The 24,100-nt window shown below is 45.1% G+C and overlaps 1 protein-coding gene across 1 annotated transcript in view; it reads left to right on the top strand.

Annotated features, from left to right (window-relative positions):
- Window positions 1–18,188: 18,188 nt before the first annotated feature.
- Window positions 18,189–24,100, top strand: part of SMAD5 (SMAD family member 5) — a 53,733-nt gene continuing 47,821 nt past the window's right edge. The window contains exon 1 of the mRNA XM_039242273.1: window positions 18,189–18,299. The gene's annotated coding sequence lies outside the window, so the exon portion shown is untranslated. The remainder of the gene's footprint in view (window positions 18,300–24,100) is intronic.

Genomic DNA, 24,100 nt, shown 5'->3' with positions numbered 1-24,100 from the left:
TCTATGCTGCCCATTCTATGCTGAGCCTGAGTCCCAGGCAGGAACACAATCCATGGAGCTGTATCCTAACCTGTCCTTTGTTAAAGCCAAGGACAGCACTGAGACACAACCAAGTGACTTATGCATTGCCACTAGCAGTGAAAATTGGCACAACCTTTTTAAAACATAGTTTGGCAGGATTTCTCAAATCTAAAGATGCGGCTACTTTTGAACCCAGCTTTGAGAATTCTGTCCCACAGAAACATACACATGCACAGAGACAAAGGCATAAACCTGTTGACCGCAGCATGCCAGTAATAGAAAGGATCAGAAACGGGCCAAATTCTCATCCAAATGCGCAAAGATGCCAAGATGCTTGCTACACCAGGCTTGTAATCACAGGGAAAAGAATAGAGAGAGACCATGAAAAATCCATTTATAGGAGGTGTTTAAAATATTGAGGTGACTTAGTACGTATGCTACGGTGACATGGAAAAGTTCCAATTTTAAGTAGAAAAGGTAGATTGCAGAATATTAAATGTAGTGAAGTCCTTGTTAATATGTGTACAGAAACAAGATCCAGATGATTAGACAGAACTCTTGACCTACTCATTACCTTGATGGGGGTGGAGAGAGAAAACAGGACAGTTGGCACTTTCTGTATTATTTATTTCTGTAACATTTGACTTCTTCAGGAGGAAGACGTATCAAGTTTGAATGTAAAAAAAGAAAAAAGGCAGTAAAGATGGTTAAGAAAATGCACATAAACAAATCTTAGGATAAATAAACCTAAGGGGCTGAGCTACATGTTTGGTCTTCAGGGCATTCAGCTAGGTTGGAGCTCACTCTCAAGGATCCAGAGAGGTGGTTTGACTTGGGCTTTTTTATGGCATCTTTGGTAGGCAGTGGTCAAGTTCTGCTGCCCCTGGAGTGCAGGTCAGCTCAAGGATCTGTCTCTTTACTGAGGGCAGGAAACATCCACCAGCTTCAGAGCCGAGGAACTCACACTGGCTGCCCAGATGCTCCTGTGAAGCTGGGGCACAGTGAGGCTGTGGTCATGGCCGGCACCACCTTGGTAGTAGATCCAGGTCTGAGTCAACCCTGGGGAGAAGGGGCTTCCTGAGGGCCTCTATCTATCTTGCAGGCCAGGAACTCTGCACAGGACGTCCTTTCTTCCCTTCCTCCCAGAGGCCCAGAAAAACTTTCATGTTTTCCTTTGTTACCCTCTAAGTCTTAAAAGGTTCATTCCATGTGAGCTGGGCAAGAAAAATCTGACCATGCACAGAGGACTACCAATTCTGGGCAGCAGATGGCTGGGAAAACTGTATGTGTACTTTCTCAGGATCTGCTTATTCTCATCACTGAGGGGCCTGTGCCCCCAGGAAGGCACCATCAACAGCTCTAGAACCACAGCTTCCTGGGTTGGAGCAACAGAGCACATGCCTCTACTGACTCTGTAAAATCAGCAGGACCCACTGAACAGCTGACGTAGGAAGGGAAGTCTTCGGTCCCCGTTTTTGCCTCATCTGAGAGCTTCCACCGTTTTAATGTTATTCCTGCAGAAAGGCCAGAACACCCGTTTGAGCCATTTTGACATTGAGAAGGTTTACAGGGGGTCATGTAAACTACCATTGAATATTTACAAAGCCCCCCTGTGGAAAAAGACATCTGACCCCTTCTGTGGATTTCCAGAGCATTTACTCCATCAGTAATGGGTAAGAGTTACAGACCAGTGTGGGCCTCAGGGAATACACCTGGGAAAATGAACAGGCATGTCTCATTTCATGGAGCTCACAGTCTAGTGAGGGAGAGGAACTTCAACCAAATAGTACATGATAGCAAAGGGATATGGTGCTTTGAAAAATCCAACAAGCTCTAAGAAAACCTAGAATGAAGGAACCAGTCTAGACTGGGCTCAGGGAAGGCTGTCTTAAGGGAGCAGATACTGAGATCTGAGAGGTGAGGAGTAGACAGGGGTGGAGAGGATGAGGAAAGGACACTCTTGTAGACCCTCCCACACAGAGGAGAGCTGAGGCCTGAGGGATGGGAAGAGGCAGCAGAGAAGATAGAAGTGGACGGGGGTGAAAAGGAAGCAGTGAGAAAAAGAAAAGAAGTGAGGGTGTTTATGGAGATAGACAGGACTACCACCACCAGTCCCCACTACACACACACACACACACACACACACACACACACACACACGCCACAGAGCCTCGGAATAGCTTGCTTGGAAACAGATGGAGGCTGAGCTTGCCAAGACAGAAGGATTCCTCCCAGGGCTGGATCCCTCTGTTTACTGACTCTCCATTCCTTTGCTGAGAGAGAAGGAACTGATTTGAGTCAAGAACTATTAATTAAGGGGCATCTGGGTGGCTCAGTTGGTTAAACGTCTGACTTTGGCTCAGGTCATGTTCTCGCGGTTCATGGGTTCGAGACCCGCATCGGGCTCTGTGCTGACAGCTAGTTCAGAGCCTGGAGCCTGTTTCAAATTCTGTGTCTCCCTCTCTCTCTGACCCTCCCCTGCTCATGCTCTCTCTCTCTCTCTTAAAAAAAAAAACTGTTAATTAAGGAACAATGAAATTAAGACAGGATCTAAAATGAGCAGGATAAAAGTACACACTTGACTGTCTAGTTTTAATCATCTTTTTTTGTTTTGTTTTGTTTTTTCACTAGGCAGGAATCTAAAATGTCAGACCATCTGGTTCAACACCATGCCCTCCTTGTCCGGACTCCTGGACCTTCTTCCTTCCTCAGGAAACCTAGGCCATTGCCCGTAGGCTCAGACTCCCGGGCTGCTTCCCTCTTGAACCCAAAGAGCTCCCAAGCCAAAGCTCCCAACCCATCTTTGCCAGGAAACTGGCTGACATCACTCCCTCCAGACCTCCAGCTGCCTCTGTGCCACACAGAACCCTCCTCACACCTATCTCCCGAATCCCAACCTCCTCTCCCCTCACCCTCCTTCCTGGCCTGACGCTTCACTCTGTTTTCTCTTCTCTGTCCCACATCAAGCTCAAAGGCCCTTCTGACCAGACTCCTGAGGCTGGAGGCTAGAAGTAAATGGAGGTCAGAGGGATGGACTCTGTCAAGATCCTGGGCTCTCCACTACCCACCCACGCTGCGCCCCCTTTCTCTTCACCTCTTCCTCTGTCCCCAAGCTCCCATCAGAACTGAGATCCGAAGGGCCACCTGGGGCAAGCAAGGGTGCTGTGAGGATCTGAAGATGCGCTTCTGGAATCAAAAGCTTGGAGCTGTTTGGCTTGAGGAGAGGCACAAGGCAGAAGTCCTGACCTGAGGGGTAACGCCTCGCTGTGAGTTCTACTTCAGAGGAGCAAATATCTCCCATGCAGATCCTCCTTCCAACCCTGCGGGAGGTTTCTTACTCTATCACCTTCATTCATGGATTCGGTGAGCCAGTGTGTTCCTCCTCTCCTTGGATGATTAGGCAGGAATGAGGCCAGGGTTATCTGGGTTTCTGGAAGATGAGGTAATGTGTAAAGAAATGTCTTTACTTAGACAAGAGGTTCTAAGTTTCTTAGAGGTTACAAACCCTTAGAATAAGCAAAAGGGTCTCTCCCCAGAAAAATTTACATGAGCAAAAGTGCCCAAAGATCTGCAAACAGCCCCAGGGCCCCACCCTGCAAAGGGCCTGGAAAGAGCCTGGGCTTCGGTGAGCTAGCAACCAGTCAACCAGCGGGCCACCCAAGCCCCTCCACCCCCATGACAGAGAGCACAAGGGACCCCTGGGTCCAGTCCCCAGGTCCTGGCTACAGGGAAAGAGCAAGTGAATGAGCACCTCATTTTTCTCTTTTCTGGATATCCCCATTAAATAGGGCCCCTCCTCTCTACTGTCATATAAAGTAGGGCTCCTAAGCAAGAATTTTCCAGATCCAGGGTTAAGCAAAACGCTATTCCCAGTGTTTTCATCGGGGAAATGTCTACCGAATTCACCCCATGGCCTTGAAATAATCTGGGGCACCTGGGTGGCTCAGTCAGTTGGGCGTCTGACTTCTGCTCGGGTCATGATCTCGCAGCCCATGAGTTCGAGCCCCACATCAGGCTCTGTGCTGACAGCTCAGAGCCTGGAGCAACTTGTTTTGGATTCTGTGTCTCCTTCTCTCTCTGCCCCTACCCTGCTCATGCTCTGTCTCTCTTTCTCTCTCAGAAATAAGTAAACATTTAAAAACAATTTTTTTAAGGGGCGCCTGGGTGGCTTAGTCGGTTAAGCGTCCGACTTTCACTCAGGTCATGATCTCACGGTTCGTGGGTTCGAGCCCCGCGTCGGGCTCTGTGCTGACTGCCAGCTCAGAGCCTGGAGCCTGTTTCAGTCTGTGACTCCCTCTCTCACTGACCCTCCCCTGCTCACGCTGTCTCTCTCTCTCTCTCCTAGAAATAAATAAAACATTAAAAAAAAATTTAAAAAACAAACAATTTTTTTAAGAGAAATAATCTGCTGCTTCCTGGCTGGCTAGCCAGATGCAAGGCCTTTCTTCCTAGGTTACTGCAGAAGAGAGGACACACGTGCGTGCCCCCCCCCCCCACACACACACAGAGGCCAGGAGAGGAGAGGACACACACACACACAGAGGCCAGGAGAGCTTTCTCTAGAGTAAAAACTTATCTAAGCTCCAACCTTTGCTGGAACAGTGACCTGGGCAAAAATAAAGTCTCCACAATTAAACAAACACACACTAAGACATCAGTGTCTTCTAAGATGATAAGAGCAAAGTCTTCAGGAACACTGGTTTATCCTAAGACTTCTCTACCCATTTACACCATGTCTAGAGCCCATCCAACTCAGAGGACAGGAAATGGGATTGTCTTCCCTCTTCATTTGGGGTGTCCTAGATTTCTCCCTTAAGGTAATAAGGGAAAAATAAAATTACATTTCATATGTTTTGCTCTAGAATTCAATTAGCAACCATTTTAATGTGGGTCTACATGTACCACTATGTACATGCACCACAGCAAACTTGATAGATGTGTTCCTAGCATTTCCCTACATTCCAGAAATAAATTCCGGTGTTATAGTCTTCCCACAGGCACTCCATCCAGGATACTGTGTCACCTAGGACTTAGGGAAGTATCCCTCCTTCCCCAGGAGGAAGTGTCATTTCCCACCTCTCTACCTCCGGCAAGGGTGAAAGTAGCATGTGGACTCAGTCTTCCAGGGAGCCTGTTTGCCCCAGACATGCCTTCCCAGCTCTTCTGCCTTTCCACCTCACTCCTGTCCTTCCCTTTCCTGCAGCAGTTAGGCAGCTGGGTGACCCTGGTCCCTACAGTCACAGGGCCACAGCACAACAGGAAAGCCAGCTGGTTCAGGGCTGGGGCAGCCAAGGTCCTGGGCTGGCCTTGGATGAAGGTCATGGGTGACACTGTAATTGTGCTGCTGGAATGCTGGCAGAGAGCTTGTCTTTGAATAATCTTCCTCTGCACCTCATTGTCTTCCCTTCTACTACCAGCCTTCCCCCTCACTGGGAAGCCAACTGCTTGAGGCCTGACTCTGACATGTGACGCAGTTAGGACAATGCCAAACACTAGCCATGGCCTACAAAGCCCTGGCTTGTTCCGTTCGCCTCTCCAGGCCTATCCGTCCTTGCTTTCTCTGTCCAGCATTGGTCTTCCTGCCCTGGGGTCTTCACACTTGCTATTTTCTCCTCTGCCTTGAAGGCTTGCCCCACTCTCGACCCCACCCAAACTTCACCTTTGCTTAACTGACTCCTGCTCATCCTCATATTAAAGCTTAAGCACCTCCATCAGGGCAGCAATCCCTGCCGCCTGGTTCTGTGCACTTGCTGGCTCAAGGTCCTTTTTCTATAATGTGGTCACTTGTCTCTCCTACTAGGTTATATCATTTGCGTGGGCAATGACGAGGTCTGTTTCTGCTCACCCTTGTGTCTGGCATCTGTAACAGCCTGCATGGAGCAGACGATTAGTAGAAGTATGACAAATGCTCGGATGGATAGATGAATCAATGAATGCCTTGCATGGGGGATGCTACTGTACTGAGCAGATCCCCTGGCCCTCACTTTGTACGTTGGGCTGGGAGCGGTAGAATCCAGAAGGCACAGGGTGTCTGCCATGCCCACAGCAAACTTGTCAGGAAAGCGACGTGAGCCATTTCATTCCTGGAGAAGTGGTTTTGACTTGTGCCGTGTGGTTTGAAAGGAAGCAGCCCTATAACTCTGGCCACAATTACCGAGATGAGTACTAACGTCCTTGCCAAATTGCAAATGAGCTGCCATGAGAGAAGCCAGTAGTGTTTGCGGAGGCTCGTATGAAATCTATCCAATAGAATTCATTTCGGGTGGTGGCAAACGTGAAAGTTTCTCTTGAGAGGCTGAACTACCAGGAATTCCGGGCAAGTGAGAAAAGAGAAGGAGGGTCACTCTGGGGTTGGCTGAATCCCCAGTCACACCCTGAGTATTGTTCTAGAAGCCTGCTGGACAACTCCGTCTTGGTAGCTCTGGGAACAAAATGACTTCCTAGCCAACAAAACCATGTTTTTTTTTTTTACCACCCCACATTGCCAGATATCCTTGCAATAGGCGACCTCTGCCATTAGGTAGTTCGTGTTCATCTCTTTCTTCCAATTTCAGGGAGGAAGAAGAACCCAAGTGCGAGAAGGAGGAATGGGTTTGTCGCTGTGTTTTTGTTCTCATTGTGTGCAGTTCCTCCGTAAGGCTGATAAGAGTTTCTAATGTCTCTAACATCTCTAGAAACCACTAGGCACACAGAAAAAAATGCCCCATGTGGCTGTGGGGCTTTAACCTATGGATGGAGTTGTTCCCGGCCTCCTCAGAACTGTTGGGGTCCTTGTGGTGAAGTACCGCGGCCAAGTGAAGACCTGGCCTGTTTGTGCATCAGTAGTCGCTGGCACCCCAGGCACTTACTCCTTTACAAACCAACACAGGCATGGCTGCTTGGCTATCTGGGTGTCCTTATTTACTCCAATGTGTTTTTGGTTCTGTCCATGTTGCAAACACAACAAAGGTGAGCAAGGCCTGAGTAGATCTCTTTTCTTGAGGTTCCTTAGAGACTTCCAAAATAATTTCCTGTCATGTGCTGATGAGGTGAATGGAGGAAGGAAAAAAGCCATGCAGTTGAAAAAGTTGACCTCAGCCAATGCTGATCAAAAGAAGAAAATAGGGGGTGCCTGTGTGGCTCAGTTGGTTAAGCATCCATCTTCGGCTTAGGCCATGGTCTCACAGTTTTTGAGGTTGAGCCCCGGATTAGACTCTATGCTGACAGCTCAGAGCCTGGAGCCTGCTTCGGCTTCTGTGTCTCCCTCTCTCTGCCCCCTCCCCTGCTCACACTCTGTCTCTATCTCAAAAATAAATAAACATTAAAAAATTTAAATTAAAAAAAACGAAGAAAGGGGATGTTTGGGGATCATCTTCATTATGCAGAGTCGAGATGGAGGATTTATGTCTGTCTTCCTGCCTTGACTACCTTCCACGTGAGCAGGGGCCTTGCCTGGTTTGCATTCTAAGGCATTCCCAGTGTCTAGCCCTAGGCCCGACACAGAGCAAGCACTCAATAAATGTGATTGTCTCGAGTGAACAAATCGATTTCAGTCACAAAGCCAGAGATTGGAATAGAGATCTGACTGAAGGAACAGATGGGGGCAGAGTTTCAAGAAAAGAGGTGGGTGTTCTTTTCCACTGACATGGGTCTCTTTGAGTACCCCTGATCTTCACGAATCGATGGGGGAATGTAAAATGTGAAGGGATAAATAGAATGATGAATAAATAATATTTCCTTATCCTTATTGTACAGGGCTGACGGTAGAGACTCATCCAGCCATCATAAGACAGTCAAATAAATATTTTAACCTATACAAGGTTCTTTATCGTGGTCCTAAAAACCAGTGGGAGTCCCCAGATGGTTTTTGCTACCACCTTAGAGACCTCTCAGCCAGAGGCATACTGGAGCTCAGACCTCATGAAGATTCCCATTTCTCACAGCGTGGTCTGTCTGGCAGGGAGCTCTTCCTACTTCATCTGGGACACGTTTGGCACAGGCGACTCTGTTGACTTCTTACTTCATTTCTGAAATGTTTGAACTCCGGTCTCTATAGTGTGATAGTGCTGTTATAGAAACAGGTCTGTGGAAGCAACACAGATAAGAACAGCGCCTTGGCTGGTCTCTGCAACGGAAATGGTACACCATGTGACTTTGCAGCCGGGGTTGACTGAGAGCACCTCACCTGATTTGATTCATCTGTCTGCATCACCTGTAAGGTGGCACCTTAGTAACGCCATCATATTGTAAATGATACATCCGCGGAGGCATTAGTCATTACACAAATAGAAAGAATAGGTTTCACTAAACTTCAAGGTCAACATGCTGGAACAGTAACTCCATTCATTCGGGGCCTTCTGAGCTTGCTCAGGGTCCCTACCTGACTGTTAGAATAAATATAAAGTTTTATGGCCTGCTTGCTCTGTGTGACTTCACCATCACCAAATCACACGCATTCAGTTCAGTTCAGAAATGGCAGTTGTATGCATTGCTACAGTCATTCACTCATTCATTCTCTTACTTAGTAACCTATTGTTGTTCCAGCTCAGATTGCCCCGTATTGTGGTTCCCCGACTGTTATCATAGGATTCAAAGGAACCATTTTGTTGGGGTGCAGATGTTTAGAATATCTCAGTGAGAGTGAGTCAAGAGAGAAGGCAGCACGCATAGTGGTTACAGCAGGAGTTCGGGCATCAGACTCACTGGATTTGAATTCTAGTTGCATCCCCACTGTTTGTTTACACTCAGGAGCCAATTTCACTTCTCTGGAGCTTTTACTTCCATATCTGTCAAATGCCCATGAAACCCCTCGCCCTTTACCATCTCTGCTCAACGTATCTCTTGTCCTTCTGGTGCCACGCATCCAAGAAAGATCCTTGAGGTCCACGCAGCCTGGGCACGGAAAGATGGGACAGGCTGTGGGAGGGGACATTCCTACAGACGTTCCGCAAAAGCAAAGGTGTGCTGATGGAGTGTGATGGCTGCCTGGGAGCAGGAATGAACAGCGAGGAGGCCAGTTCAATGACAGGGGGAAGGAGGGCGGTAGCGGGAGTGGTGGAAGGAGACAGAAGAGACTGGGTTGTGCAAAACAGAGAATGCGAGATATTAAGGGATGTGCAAAGTGAGGAATGGGCCCATGTATGAAATATTTCAACCAAATTCTGTGACATCCTTCCATGATGAGCGAAGCAGTTGCAAGCACCAGTTCTTAAAAGAGACACCCTCCCAGGTTAGAAATATTTCTGGGTGTTGTAAGCCCAAGAAGGCTATAGATATGTGTGCATTCACAGCAGTCATATCCTTAAAGCTTGTGCCTTAGTTTCTCCATTTATAAAAAAAGAGGATCATTTTTTTATAGGGCAACTCCATTATGAGGTTACTGTGACATTTAATAAAATATGTAAAGCACATTGCTCTGTACTTAGCATGGAGTATGCACTTGACCAATATTAGCTCTTATTATACACCAGGAAAGATGTCTGGCAAGATGTCTTATCATCTTGGTTATTTCTCTTTGTGTGATTTCAAGTAATTTTTACTGGTTTTTTTTTTCTTTTGCCTTTTCTCTGTAATTTGAATTTTTCCAATAAGCAGGCATTATTTTTATAAAACTGTAAAGCTGTTTTTTTAAAATTCATATTTAGAGATGAAGCATCTCAAGAAGTACAGTCTCAAGGGATGTAGCTCTTCCTGTAACAACCTTTCCAATGTATATGATAAATAGTTTAACCCTTTAGTGGTAAACGTATCTTTTTAGAAAATGGTCATTGTTTCACTTTTGCATAATCGTATGGTCTGTGACCTGTGGGAGCTTTATATAAAACAAAGGACTCCTCAAAGGTATAAAGAGATTCCTTTCCTAAGAATACTTGGGCTCACACCTTGACATGACAGATTTTTATTTTCTAGTTTCTGACTCTTCCATCAAGTGTTCAAGGATTTTGAAGACAGAAAACACGTGAACATCCCCCAGGAGACTGTGAGCTTCAACAGGGCAGTCACCTTTGTAGCCCGGTATGTGGCACATTGTCAGGCATGTGGTAGGTATTACATAAATATTTAAGTTGAATGAATAAGTGAGTGAACAAATGTCAAATCTAAGGGCTGAGTTTCTGTTTGGGAGATAGGGGAGTGACACCCTATTACATACTAAAGTTTGATTAAGGGCATTAAAAAATTAAACGGGAACAAAGTGATTTTTATGAAAACCAAAAAAGAAGCAGAAAAGTTAATGACTCTTTATGGAGGGTCTATAGCAGTTCAGGCACTGATCTAAGTGTTGAGGATTTTGTTGTGAAGAGGAGCTTAACTCCCGTGGGGAATATAGACTTTGATCAAATCATGACGTGTTGAGAAATGGGGAAAAGCTGGATGCTCTGAAAGTAGATAATGTGGGGGAACCAGTCTTAATGGGGTAGAGGGGCTGAGTGCCGCAAAGGTGGCCAGGGAAGACTTTTATAAGAATTTGATCTTTAGGCTTAGATCCAAGGTTGATGAGAAGGAGTGAAACAGGTGAGAAGTGGTCGGCAAAGCATTTCAGAACTTTCTAAGGTGAAGACTGAGAACAGAGGGAACCATTTGTACAAAGCCCTAAGTTGGGAAACAGCCTGTGGCCTGTGAGGAACACAAATAAGTTCAGTGTGTGTCAGGCATGTGAGAAAATGTTGGTGATGGTGGGGACCACATTGATCAGGGCAAGGTAGAGAGTTTGAATTTTATCCTAATTGCAATGGGAAGACTTTGAAACCTTGAAGAGCTTTAACTCCACAGGGACCATGATCTTATATACATTGTCACTATGTAACAGCTATTGGGTGGTCAAGGGACTGCAACAAGCCTGAGTGAAAGAAGAGAGTCCAGGGAGAAATGCTAGTGACTGGGCTTGACTGTCTATAGTTAGTAGACATGGAGAGATGTGGAGAGGTTTTAGATCTGGTTTGAAGGTAGAAATGATAAGACTATGCTGGATTGGAAGTGGGAGGCAGTCCTATTTAACCCTGACTATTTCGTCAACACAGCAGCCATTGTCCTTCCTCAACCAGGGGCCCATTCTATCCCCCATTTATGATTTTATTTTTCTACCAGCTACTTATTACCAGATGACATACTAAATTTTTACTCTTCATATTTTAAAAAATTACCTGTTTATTCTATTAAAGCTGGGCTTTTTGTCTATTTTGCTTAATGTCTTTTTCCTGGTGCCCAAAATGTGCTTGATACGTAGTAGGTGGTGCATAAATATTTGCCAAATCCTTGGATGAGGGAGATAATAAGTGAACAAGTAAATGAGGATGAGAGGTAGGGGTAAGTGAAGAATGCTTTAGCTAGCTATTGCTGCAGAACAAACAGCCCCAGAACCTCAGTGGTGTCCAAGAGCCAACACTAACTTTTCACTCGTGGGTTCATGAATCAGCTTGGGTGGCTGTGCATAGGCTGCAGGTGTGGTGAGGTACGCTCTAGGCTGTGGGCTGGGACCAGCTCTTCTCTATCTGTATTTTCATCGTCCTTGGTCCAATGGCTACCTGGGGCCTATTTTTCCAGTGGTAGATGAAAAAAGTACAGAATACCAAGTTATGCTCTCAAGCACATCTAAAGATTATGTTCATGTCATATCTACTGGCCAAAGTCAACAGCAGAGGGACAGAGAAGCGAGTATACTCCACCATCTTCAGAGAAAGTTAGTGCAAAGTTATGTGGTAAAGGGTGCAGATATACAATTCCACAACAGGGAAGAAGTGAAGATTTAGGACAATAATCGAATCTACCATAGAGGACTGTCTGATATTAATGCCCATGTAAATGGAGCTGCCATTGATTGATGTGGGGGAGGTAGGAACAGGACTAGACTGGGAAGGAAGAATGACAAAGATCATGACTTCAAATGAATACCTGTTAAATCCAGTGAGGCTGCCAAGGGCAGAGGCTACAAGTGGTACAAGCCTAACCAGCTTAAACAAAAGTGGAATGTAAAGGCTAATGTAATTGGGAAGTCTAAGGAAGATCTTTAGAGCTTCAGGCATAGCCAGATGAAGAGATTTTTGTCATGGCTTCTCCTCTGTATCTCAGCTCTGCTTCACCCTTTGGGCTTCATTGCCAAGTGAACTCCCTCTACATGGTGGCTAGATGGCCTCCCGCAACCTCAGACTCAGTCTTAGCTTCGCAGGAACAGTAAAGAGGAGGGTTTCTCTCTTTCAACATCCATAATCCATCTAAGAGCTAATACATGTTACTTTGCTTGAGTCATATGCCCATCTATGAACCAGTCACGGTGGCCTGGTTAATGGGAATCTATGATAACCCTCCTAGGTCATATGCCCATCTCTGGGGTGAGGTGTCTGGGACCATGCTTAATACCGCAGAGGAATGGTACCACAAAGGAAGCAGGAGAATGGGGAGTATTGGGGAGTATGACAGGCAGACAAAATCCACAATTACTGTAGTGCAGTAGAGACGTTAGAAGGGAGTTCAAGGGTTTGGAGTTCATTAACCAAGTCCAAGATGGAAACAGAAATCTGGGAATTGTCTGCAATAGATAGAACCATAGGCTTGAGGGTGAATGAGATCACCTACTGCAGTGAGAAGAGAAGAGGGTCTACTGTTAGGTAAAATGAATGCACATTTTCTGTAACAAATGAATTTGCTAAGACTGTTTTTGTGGTTGCTGGTGTATCTATGAACACACACGCCTTCCATTGCACTCACCGTGTGCCAGGTATGGTTCTAAGCACCTATCTATTCATTTAATCCTCATAATAATTCTATTAGTTTGATACTACTGGTATTCCCATTTTACAGATGAGGAGACTAAGGCACAGATTGGTTAAAGAACTTGTGTAGGGTCACATAGGGAGTAAGGGAGACAGTTGGTATTCAAACCAGGAAGTTTGGCTTCAGAGTTCTGACTAAGATTTTATTCAGTTAGAAGGCACTGGGAGGGAATGTGAATTTCTGTCTCCTTTCCCTCTCTGCAGTTTTATAACATTCCCAGATTTTCACCTGCTGCTCTGTATTTGTGGCAGAATGCACGTGTGGTTTGGCTCATCTGAGACTACGTCTCTGAGGATGAAAATTGAGAACGTAGAACTGTGGCGTTCCATTGAGTTAACTTGGATGGCGTTTGCCGTCAGGAGGAACAGATGCTGTTTAAGTCAGTAAGAAATGAATGTTCCTTCCAAGCCCTGGTTTAGAAAGCCTCTTTGTTTTACGATGCTGGGTGCAAGCAACCCTTTTAATTTTGTGTTTTGGATTCCAGCCATAAGAGGCCTTCTTTAATGTAGCAGATGGCTGGAGACAGGGAAGCCAGGTTCCTACACTCTGCATCAAGCGGTCTTCCCTAGAGAGGAATCTCCCAATTATGTTGCTCTGAAAAAGAGAAGAGAAGAGAACTTAAAATGGACACATTAAATTTACACTGCACATCAAGTCGCCAGTGCTTTAAGCATCTGCAAGCATTTAGGAGTCAGATAAGCTTCTGAGAAGCTCAGATGAAAGCCATGGACTTTTTCTGCAGAAAATGTGTAGGTAGATATATACACAAAAATGTGCATATTCCTTCCAAGGGAGTGGGGGAGTCACGGAGTTTCTCACATCTGGTCCCTGAAGCTTCAAGAGGTCTATGGCCTAGAGGTTCCTGGGCTTCCAGTGAGGCAGCTGTCTTTTTTTTTTTTTTTTTTTTTTACTTTTCTTTTTTCAATATGTGAAGACACTCAACATCTGAGTTGTGAAAATAAAGGGTCTGTGGACTATTAAGGGATCATTTCACCCTAGAACACTCAAATTTTACTGGAAAACAATCCTTTTTAAAAAAATGTTTATTTATTTTGAGAGAGAAAGAGCATGAGCACAAGCAGGGGAGGAGCAGAGAGAGAGAGAGAGAGAGAGAGAGAATCTCAAGCAGACTCCATTCTCAACCCACCCAGAGACAGCTGCAAGGCTTGATCTCAGGACTGTGGATCATGACCTGAGACAAAATCAAGAGCCAGTTGCCCAGTTGCTTAACCAACTGAACCACCCTGGCTTCCCTGGAGAAAATCCTTTCAAATGTTGCATAGAATCCCTCCATGGAAAGAGCCTAAGTGTCCATCAACGGACGAATGGATCAAGAAGATGTGGTTTATCTATACAATGGAATATTATATGGCAATGAGAAAAAATGAAATCTGGCCTTGTGTAGCAACATGGATGGACCTTGAGGGTGTTATGCTGAGTGAAATAAGTCAGGCAGAGAAGGACAAATATCATATGTTTGCACTTATAGGAGGATTAGGAGGAACTTAACGGAGGACCATGGGGGAGAAGAAGGGAGGAAATGGTGGGGGAAAGGGAGAGAGGCAAACCATGAGAGACTCTTGAATGCTGACAAAAACTGAGGACTGATGGATGTGGGGGGGAGGGGGGATGGGCACGGAGAGGGGCACTTGTGGGGATGAGCGCTGGGTGTTATATGGAAACCAACTTGACAATAAACTATTTGTAAAAAAAAAAAAAAGAATCCCTTTAATATATTCTCTGTTCACTCAGAACCTTGGCTCATTGTGGTGGACGGGAACATGAAGTTTCTTTGGGGACTTTTAACGTGATGATTTCTTTCTTTCTCAGATTTTTGCACACTGTTTCTTTGGGGTCTCATGCTTCTCAGCTCTTTTCTCCACTTAGCTCTGCCTCCTGCACCATTTCCAGTACTACGGATTGGAGGTGGGGCTAGTCTGTCAATTGAAGAACATAGAGAACTTGGAAAGGAAAGCTTTATCGTTTCCAGGACACTGTCCAGAGGAATAACTCAAACTCAGGCATTTCTTCCTTTGGTGTTCACTTGCCATGACTGTCTGAAGAAGTAAGTGTTTTGGAGGTGGCTATGGGGGGAACCCTTTGGATCTCTGTGGTCATTCACAGATCCTTTTGTGCTAGGTGACACCTCTAAGCACCATCATGTTCTTCTAATTCTACTGGGTGTGCACTGGCCGTTTAGGGAGACTCTCCTGAGCTATGGCAAAGCATGGAATTGACATATTTAGTAAGGATATTGATACCCAAATCAGTTTGCCTCAATTACCCTTCAATTAAAAAGTAAAAATAAGGAAACACTGAATTAATGATTCCAGTTCTTCATGTTCTATATGTGGTCCCCTCTTTCCTGAAAATTACTTCTTTTTGGTTATGGAAAAATTGAAGGTGGGAGTAGGTCATGAACCAAACATTAAGGCTGATTCTTTTCACTTAATGAATAATTAAAACAATTATTTTTATTTATTTAGTAGAAAAATCCAAACAAAAGGGCCACTTTCTCCCTAAACATTAACCTCAGTTAAAGAAAACCTATTTGGGGCTTAAAACAATGCATATAGTAGTGCCTGGGTGGCTCAGGAGGTCACACATTGGATTCTTGGCTCAGGTCATGATCTCACAGTTTGTGAGTTTGAGCCACATGTCAGGCTCTGTGCTGAGATGGCGGAGACTGCTTGGAATCTCTCTCCATCTCTCTCTGCCCCTACCCAACTCATGTGCTTTCTCTCTCTCAAAATAAATAAATAAACTTAAAAAAAATAAAAAACAATACACCAAAAACCTTTTTGTGTGTAGCGGCATTTTGGGCTGGATAAGTCTTGGTAGAAGAAAGCTGTTCTGTACATTGCAGAGAATTTAGTAGCTTCCCTGGCCTTTACCCTGTAGATGCCATGAGCACCACCCTCCTGTGTGTGACAGTCATGGTTGTTTTCAAATATTGTCAAATATTCCCCTGGGATGGGGCAGTCACCTCTGGTTGAGAAGTACTGGCCTAAATTATCCTCAAATAGCTTTCTCTACAAATATAGTAAAGTTGAGTATTGAAGCTGCTTTTATCTAATCTCATGGGGGAATTCTAAATCAGTTTATCTATTTCGATGCCCCACTGAGACTATATCTACTTCTTCAGATCATCCCATTCTACATTTGTTTTTAGAATCCATTTGATGATTAAAAACAGGAACTTCCTTATTCCATTCCTATGACTCTGGCATGCCCGCTCATTGCCTGTTTGATAATATTTTCTACTATCTAGATATTTAGTGATCTGTCTGATTTTCGACACCCTTTGAGTCTAGGTAATTTCTCAGTCCTTTGGGAGGCATCTTTTGTGCTGTTCAAGTTTCCATTCCTTCTTCTATGTTATTAACTCTTCCCACTTCAGACCTAAGCTAAGTTCACATAGCAACTGGAGAGGTTGGAGTCTGGCTGCTGTGATCAGTATGTGGGTACATGGGTCAGGAAACAAAACTGTTGGCTTTGAGATTACAAATGTGAGCATTAATAGGCATCCTGCAATCACAAATTGTTCCTTATATAATGTGCAGTGACTGCAAGGCGGCCAACAGTTTGGGGGAGGATTTTACTAGCTGTTTGAAGTGAGGAATGGCTCTAGTGTATGAAATGTTTAAACCAAATTATTATGTCTTATAATGTTCAACAAAACACTGCAAACATCAGTTCTGAGGGGAAAAAAAAGGTACTCCAAGGCAGGCTCTTATAGGCACTTCTGGGAGTTGTAAACCCATGCAGACTCCAGAAATATGTGCCTTCCAAGGGCTGGGAACTTCTGAATTACCAACAAATAATCAGTAAGTGTGACAAAGAGTTAAAGTACACAGACGTTGCTTTCACAAAATTTATGGTGTAGTAAAGAGGCTTAAGATGTAGCCCCGAGACTGCAAACCAATGGTCAATAGTGCTAAATCAGGACCATGGATTTGTTTTGCTTGGCTTGTATAGAATTGGCCTCCAGCATGTCTAAGAAAGGGAGAAAAAGTGAGAAAGAAAGAGAGAAGTGGCTAAACTTTTGGATAACAGAGGGGTTTTTTTGCATTAAAATCCAGATTTCTAGCTGTTTTTGAAAAATCTGAAGATCTGCCAATACTGGCCCTTATTCTGTTTCCCCAAAGTGGTGGTTGGGGGACAGCAGCTGCCCCTTTAATCAGAATAGGCACCCTCTGGGTCCCCACTCTGGCCCATGACACTTCCCCACCAGGCCTCTGTCCCATTTGATATTGGCCACCCCTCATGCAGAGACTTCTGCAACATTTACTTCATCTTTTCACTGTGGAAACAAACTGCTGGAGCCCTGAGCAAAATAGCAGCTGCCCATTTGTGTGAGATGATGCTGGCTAAGGCCACGGAGGTGATAATAGAAGCAGTGAGAAACAGTCATATTTGGCATGTATTTTGAAGGTAGAGTTAATAAGATTTCATGATTGATTGGATCAGGCTATGAGGGAGAGGATTTGGAAATAGCTTCAATTTCGATTTTTACGTAGATTAATTTATTTAAAAAGTAAACCTACGGTGGAGTACTAGAAAACTGGTATTGACCTCTTAAAAATAAGAATATTTAAAAGTTTTTCTTCACCAGTATCTTTCACCTGGGTGCCCTAGGAAGTGCCACCATCATAGTCTGGTGACTGCTGAGCTGTGGGGGAATTTTGAGAGAAAGAACAATTAGAAGAGCCTAAATGATTAAGAGACTTAGGTTCTTGCCCCAGGAAGCGGGTTGAAGAGACACCAGCCTACAGGTCACCTCTGTGCACCTCACTGGCCTCTCCTGTCCAGAAGGGTGTGGGTGTCCCAAACTACTGGGGTTGAACTCCCAATTCATGGATGGAGCAACTTCGGGGAACTCCAAGCTCAGGGACTGCAAAAGGGGCTGGGAAAGGAGAGGCTCGAAGATTTCCAAATGGGTGGTGTTTCAGGGCTGCTTCTAGTAAGAAACTATTCAGAAGTTTGTTTTGAAGTTAGTTTTTATAGAAAATCTAAAATCTAGGTGAAGAGACGAATTCTCTTCACCTAGATTTATATAGTTACTTTAAAAATCAATAAAAGCAGCAAACTTGAGTCTGAATCTTTTTATTTTTTTACAGTTCTTATTTGAGAAAATCTGCATTTGTCCCTATGGAGGGCAAGAGTTTCATTTTGTTATCATGCAGGCGGCTTTGGCGAGTGTAGACTACTAGTGGCCATTGTGGGGGTGGGAGCTGACCGACTCCCACTCCCGGGACCGGCCTTTGCCGCAGAGCCTCCGGCGGATCGGAAGCTGGACTTGGCCTCGCGTAGCCAAGCTCGGAGGCTTCCTTCCCTCGGGCACCGCAGCGGTCACTCGCCCCTTCCCGCGCATGCGCGGACCCCAGCGGCGTCCTCCCCGGCTCCTTCCCTCCCTCATCCGGGTCCTGGGCGAGCGGGCGCCTTGCGCGTGTCCCGCGGCCGCGCTGCTAATAAAGTTGCACTGAGGGGAAGCGCAGCGACGGCGTCGGGGGAGTGCGTCCAGCCGGCGGGTGAGTGAGTGTGGGGCCCCCGGCGGGCGGGCGGGCGAGCGGGGCCGGGGGCTGCAGCTTCTTCCGGGACGCGGCTCGCCCTCAGGCCCGAGTGGCTGGACTCCGGCCGAGGTGGGGGCGTTGGGCCGCGTGCAAAACGGAAACCGCCCGGGCCTGCGGGGCGGGGAGAGGTAGGCCGAGTCCCGGCCTGCAGAGGTTCGGGCGGCCGGGGATGGGGCGGCCCATCCCGCTGCGGAGGCCTTGCAGCGGCCGGGGGCGTCCGGCTGGCCTGGTCCCTGCGCCGCCGTAGCCGCGCGACTGTGGAGGGAGGCGCTCGGGACACCCTCGAGGCGGAGGCGGGGGGGCGGGGGGAATCCTCTGCCCCGCTTGCGTCCAGAGGAGCGGTTTGTTCGACCTCATCTAAGCACCACCGTCAGTCACACCCCTGGTAGGATCGCCGTGCTCGGTGGAGCCGTCCGATCTGCCTGCTGCGCTGCAGAGCTGCCTACTGGCCGGATGGATCCGTGCCGCCGTCGCTTTGTGTTTCGAAGATAAGGATCCGCGCTTATCGGTGGGAATTACACTCTGGGCACTTGCGACCTGCTCCTGCACTCGGCTGGTAGTTAGACCTGGTCTCGGCCCCTTGCCCTGCCGGTTCTCACCATTGCAAAGATTTCTTCCCTTTCGTGTAAACTTCTGCACTGCTGCAAGGAGAACGCCAAGCCGGGCCTGGGTGCGCATTCAGCCCTCTGCCCGGGCTTCCACTTCGGTATCAGTGCTCAAATTCATATTCCGGTCTCCCCCCTCCCCCGCCCTTTTCCCTCTCTTCCCCTTTCAGCTGCTGTTATTACGTGGAGTTTGGAGCCTAAGCTTTGAAAACTCCCATGTGGCGCCCGTCTTAAGTCGGAGCATGCTCAGTAGCCAAAACAGATTTTGGTTGCAGAAAGAACTGGGGCGAGGAGAGTCCGGGCCTTTGGACGTTTGCCCGGTTCCTAACAAAATGTTCCAATTCTGGGTTCGATGGCATTGGGGAACGGAGCTGTAGGCCAGCCTGGAGGTGAGGAATGCCTGAACACCCTCGGCCAGATCGCTATCTTGATTGCGGAGACATTGTTTCCTGACCAGCTGGAGGTCTGGAGTTGGGGGGGCGGGGGGGGGGGCGGAGAAAACATTCCTGGCTGCCTGTGCGTTTAAATGGGTGTGGTGCTAAGTATATCTTGTTTACCTTATCTTTCTGTGGAAAAAGTTTTGAAGTCGCTTTGGGTTTGTCACATCATGCCTGTTGCCTAGCGCTACCCAGAGTGTTCCTATCTAGCAACAAAGACTGGAGAGGTGGCGGCCGTGCCTTGGCCTCCTGGAAGTTGAGAGGAAAGGGTGCTCGAGTTGCCGTCTTAAAAATTAAGTTCTTTTTAAAGAGAGCAATTGAATTTCCTTACTGTACCTGAATCGCTCAGAGTGAGTTTTCCATTTTATTTTGAAACCCCAAAGACTGAAAAACCTTAGTCCCAGTAGATTCGGTGCCTTGCAAGTAGTTCTGAGATTTCTGCAAAGTGTCAATATGGAAGCGGCTGTTGTAGGGAAAACAGTACTTAGACACCGTGTGACAATTTGACACATATTGATAAGAATACTGTTAGGAAATCAGTGTGTTGCAGATTCAGTAAGTGAGGGATCATCTACAGACTTGGACAACTTGTTTTCGTTTTTTCTTTTACTCCTTCTTTGGTAACTGTTGTGTCCCTCTGCGGGGAACCCCAAGATGACAAGAATACACACGGCGTAAGAGACAATTTAACAAAATTTAACCTTCACAAAAATGGTACATAATACCTTTTAGAGTTTTAAAAATTAAGTTTTGTTTTAATTGTTTGTAGATCTGTATTCCCTCCATATTGTGGATCCTTTGGTCAGTGGGCCTTTCTTTTTCACTTAGCTGTTTTGTTTTTTTTTTTTGTCGCATAATGTTACTGTATATCTTTAAAAAAATTTTTTTAATTTTTTTTTTTTTTAATTTTTGAGAGAGAGAGACAGAGAGAGCCTGAGCAGGAGAGAAGGGGCAGAGAGAGGGAGACACGGAATCTGAAGCTTGCTCCAGGCGCTGAGCTGTCAGCACAGAGCTCGTCTCGGGGTTCGGACCCAAAAACTGTGAGATAATGACCTGAGCCACAGTCAGATGCTTAACCAATTGAACCACCCAAGTGACCCACCCCCTTTAAAAAAAAAAAGGGTTTTTAAAAAAATGTTACTGTGTATCTGTTACAAAATTTCATTCAACACTTATCCTTCCTTTCTGATCTGAAATAGCTGAGATCAGCAATAAACGTTAGGTGAACATTCTCAACTGACTTCCCTCTTAGATTTTAAATGCATCCGTATGATACAGTGTGGTTAAAAGGAAAGTCAACAGTGGGTTGGAGAAAAGAATAAAATAGTTTTGTAGAATATGTGCAGATTTGGTGGTATCATCTTCTTGTCTGGTTTGCCTTAGGTAGGCGCCACAGAAATGGGTAGATTGATATGTGCTGCATTTCTTTCCCCTCTGGCCAAGTCAGCTATTAATTTCAGTGGGAGACAGTGGCAGAATGTTGTTACTAATGAGGTTTGAATCAGATTGTTGTTTACTGTTGGTTATGTAACATGTTGCTGGAAGTATTATTAAAAGTTGCCTTCTGTAGCAAGGTAGAGGCAAGTAAATTCTGCTTACTCTTCACTGGGTTTTAATTCTTGGCTGAACCTGAAGGCACATTACACTATAACCATAATTATACCTGGGCAGCCTGTCTGTTTCCTGTTTTCATCATGAACCCAAACATTATGATTTGCAGTGATGATCTTTTTTGTCCTTTGCGTTAAACAGAGGCAGTATGTTTTCTCTGTCTACTGAAAACAGATTTGTAACTTGGTCAAATCAAAGATACTGGATTCTCCATGTTTTTCAAGACCAGGCAGTAAAATACCAGTTTCTCATTTCTTAGTAATGTAAATTGAAATACTAATATTATCTGAAAACTTATTGTTTGGTAGTGCTTTATATAAACTTTAATGTCACTAGTAGTTTGTGGAGGTTGTGAATTGAGAAAGCCCTTTTTGTTTATGGCTTATCAGTGTTTATTATTACCAGGTGTATATGTTGGTTTAGGCAGTGAGCCACACATTTGGGTGAATTTCAGAGCCTGCTTGAGTGTACTTTAGGATATAGCTTCCTTTGGCTTATCATTCTTCCCTGTGGTCTTTATTTCTGGAGGGTCTGTGTTCCATGTCTCTTTTTAAGTTTTTCTTTTTTTTAACGTTTATTTATTAGAGAGAGACATTGAGGGGGGGAGGGGCAGCGAGAGAGGGGGACACAGAAGCCAAAGCAGGCTCCAGGCTCTGAGCCGTTAGCACAGAGCCCTATGTGGGGCTCGAACCCACAAACCTTGAGATCATGACTCTACCTGAAGTTGGATACCTAACTGGCTGAGCCACCCAGGTGCCCTGCGTCTCTCTCTTTGTGGTTGTATGTTCCTTATGTTCACAAAGAACAAGCCAAAATGGCTTAGGTCTTCACATGTTACTTACCAATGCCTTATATCTGATAGGTATGCCACTTGACTGATAAGGTCAAAGACATTGAAAATTTCCTTTTATAAAGGACAGTTGCAGCCTGAGAGATGATTTGTAACCCAACCAGTCTGAATATTCTGGAGAGGAGAGTTATCTGGAAGGGTAGGACCCAGGAAGGCTGTAGGGAGATGAGTGCTTTCCCAGCAAAGAAGATGATGCACGACTCCAGGAAGCCTATCCTATCTTTTCACAGCTTGTTTTTCCACTTCCAGAGCTAACTAATAGAGTAACAGTAATTGAAATGGTTAGTGTTAGATTATCTAGTTTATTGTCAATATCTACAACTCTAAATCTGAGAAGTATGTTTACTAGTTGGAAGGTTAAGAGGCACAGTTCTTTTTGAAGAGTTGTGATTGTTAGGACCAGCTGATTTCCTATTTTCATACGTCACCTTCATATTCTAACATTTTATTGTTTTACAGCTTTGAAGATGGGATAATTACAAAGTTAGTAGGCTTTTCGTAAATAATCACCTAGTTTCTAGGTAGGTAGAGTAGAGAAATTTTTGGCCCCATCTTAGGAGAGAGGTGCTTTCAATGACTTTTCTTCCTGCTTTTACTGTAATATTCCTGACGTGATTGTGATACTTTAGAAGAAAGAATTCTTTATTGGGACAGTTCTGTACCGGCAAGACTCAAATTGAAATTCACTTTTGGAAGCTAGTTGTTAAAGTACATTTTGTGAACAGGTTTTGCTCTTGAATTCTCTGGTATAGTAGTCTCTGTAATCTTCATACAATTTACAGACTAGTATACTCTGTGAAAATCTGACAGTGGTTTCATGTGTTGTCAGATTCCAGCTGGATTTTCCCTTTTGATTTCCATACGTGTTATTTTGTTACTGCTGACAATAACAGCCAGAAAAGAAGCTGGTGTCACCATCACACCTTTCTCTTAGCTTAGCACCTGGAGTCCTGAGAAGTGCCTTATACTTTGCATGTTTAACTATGATCTCAGAATATGGCTGGTGCTTTCAAGGCAAGTTTTGTTTTGTTCAGTTTTGTTTTCATGATGTGTTAGGATCTGCCTTGCCTCCTATCTGGTAGGCTGTATAACTTGAGATCTCGTTATTCTGGTTTGTATGTTCCCAGGAAAAGGGGGTACTGTGGAAATATTTCAAAGCTAGTCTTTTGTTTTCTTTCCCCTTATTCACATCTTTCTGCCCACTTAAGCGGGTGCCTAAACTCACTGATCATTTCCATTTCCACTCTTTGTAGTTGACAGTGTACATTAAATGAATGATGACAAGAGCTGAAAAGGTACCCAGAGCCATCTTTGCTCCCTTTTCTTCTAAGTAGGTGACTTGAACTCTGGGGTGCACATGAGGCATGTGGAGACTATCTCCATAAAGCATTGTGTACTCAGGTTAGTGCCTGCTGTTCCAGGGACACATTTTGTAACATAATGATTTGGTATCTGCCCTTGACGTTTTTATAATTTAAAGGAAAGCACCATAATGATTGACCAGTTCTGTGTCCGTTCCTGTACCTACAAGCCTGTACAAGTATATGCACACACATCTGGTAGTGATAGAGGAGATCTTGCAGGCTCTGTGGGGGTGAGTATACATCTAGATCAGGCTCTGCTTAATTAGAGGACTTAGAGGAGCAGGTGAAGTTTAAGGAGTGATTAAAAACTGGGAAACAAAAGTCTGGATGTGGGAGATAAAAACATAAGAGACTTGTATGGGCACAGAGAGACTATGCAAGATTAATCTGTGAGAACTGTCGGGGAACATGAGTTCAGCTTCTGACTGGCTTTGAAATCCACTATGAGAATTTCTGATATCTTTGGAAATTGAGAGCCATGATTAGGAAAAGTAATGATTTAAATGTTTCTCTAGGAAAGTTATTTTGGTGCCAGTGTGATTGTATCCCCTCTTCCTCATAGATGTTCCCATAAAGAATGGTAGGATTTCTGAATCGAGAAAGCTTGTGGTCAAACTTGGTACTGGTTTGTTTCCCTTCTCTGCCTGCAGCCAGGGCTGTGGCTTACATGTTTTAGTAATTGTATGTCTGGATCTAGGGTTGGTTTGACACTGTTTTTGCTGATAACTTGGTGAGTTCTCTTGATATTAGAGCCCTAAGAGTAAGATATTTTTAAAGCTTTACTCCCACCAGCCACAAAAAAAAGTTACCCTTGCAAGTCACATCTTTGCATTGTTCCTAATGGCCTTGTTTCTCAGACCTGCTGTGAATCCTGGGACTCTTGTTGAAATGG

This window comes from Hyaena hyaena, unplaced genomic scaffold (genome assembly GCF_003009895.1).
Source record: "Hyaena hyaena isolate Hyena2069 unplaced genomic scaffold, ASM300989v1 scaffold_214, whole genome shotgun sequence".
In the NCBI taxonomy this organism is placed as follows: Eukaryota; Metazoa; Chordata; class Mammalia; order Carnivora; family Hyaenidae; genus Hyaena; species Hyaena hyaena.
Note: the sequence above shows the minus strand (reverse complement) of the source record. Positions and strands in the feature narration are given on the sequence as shown.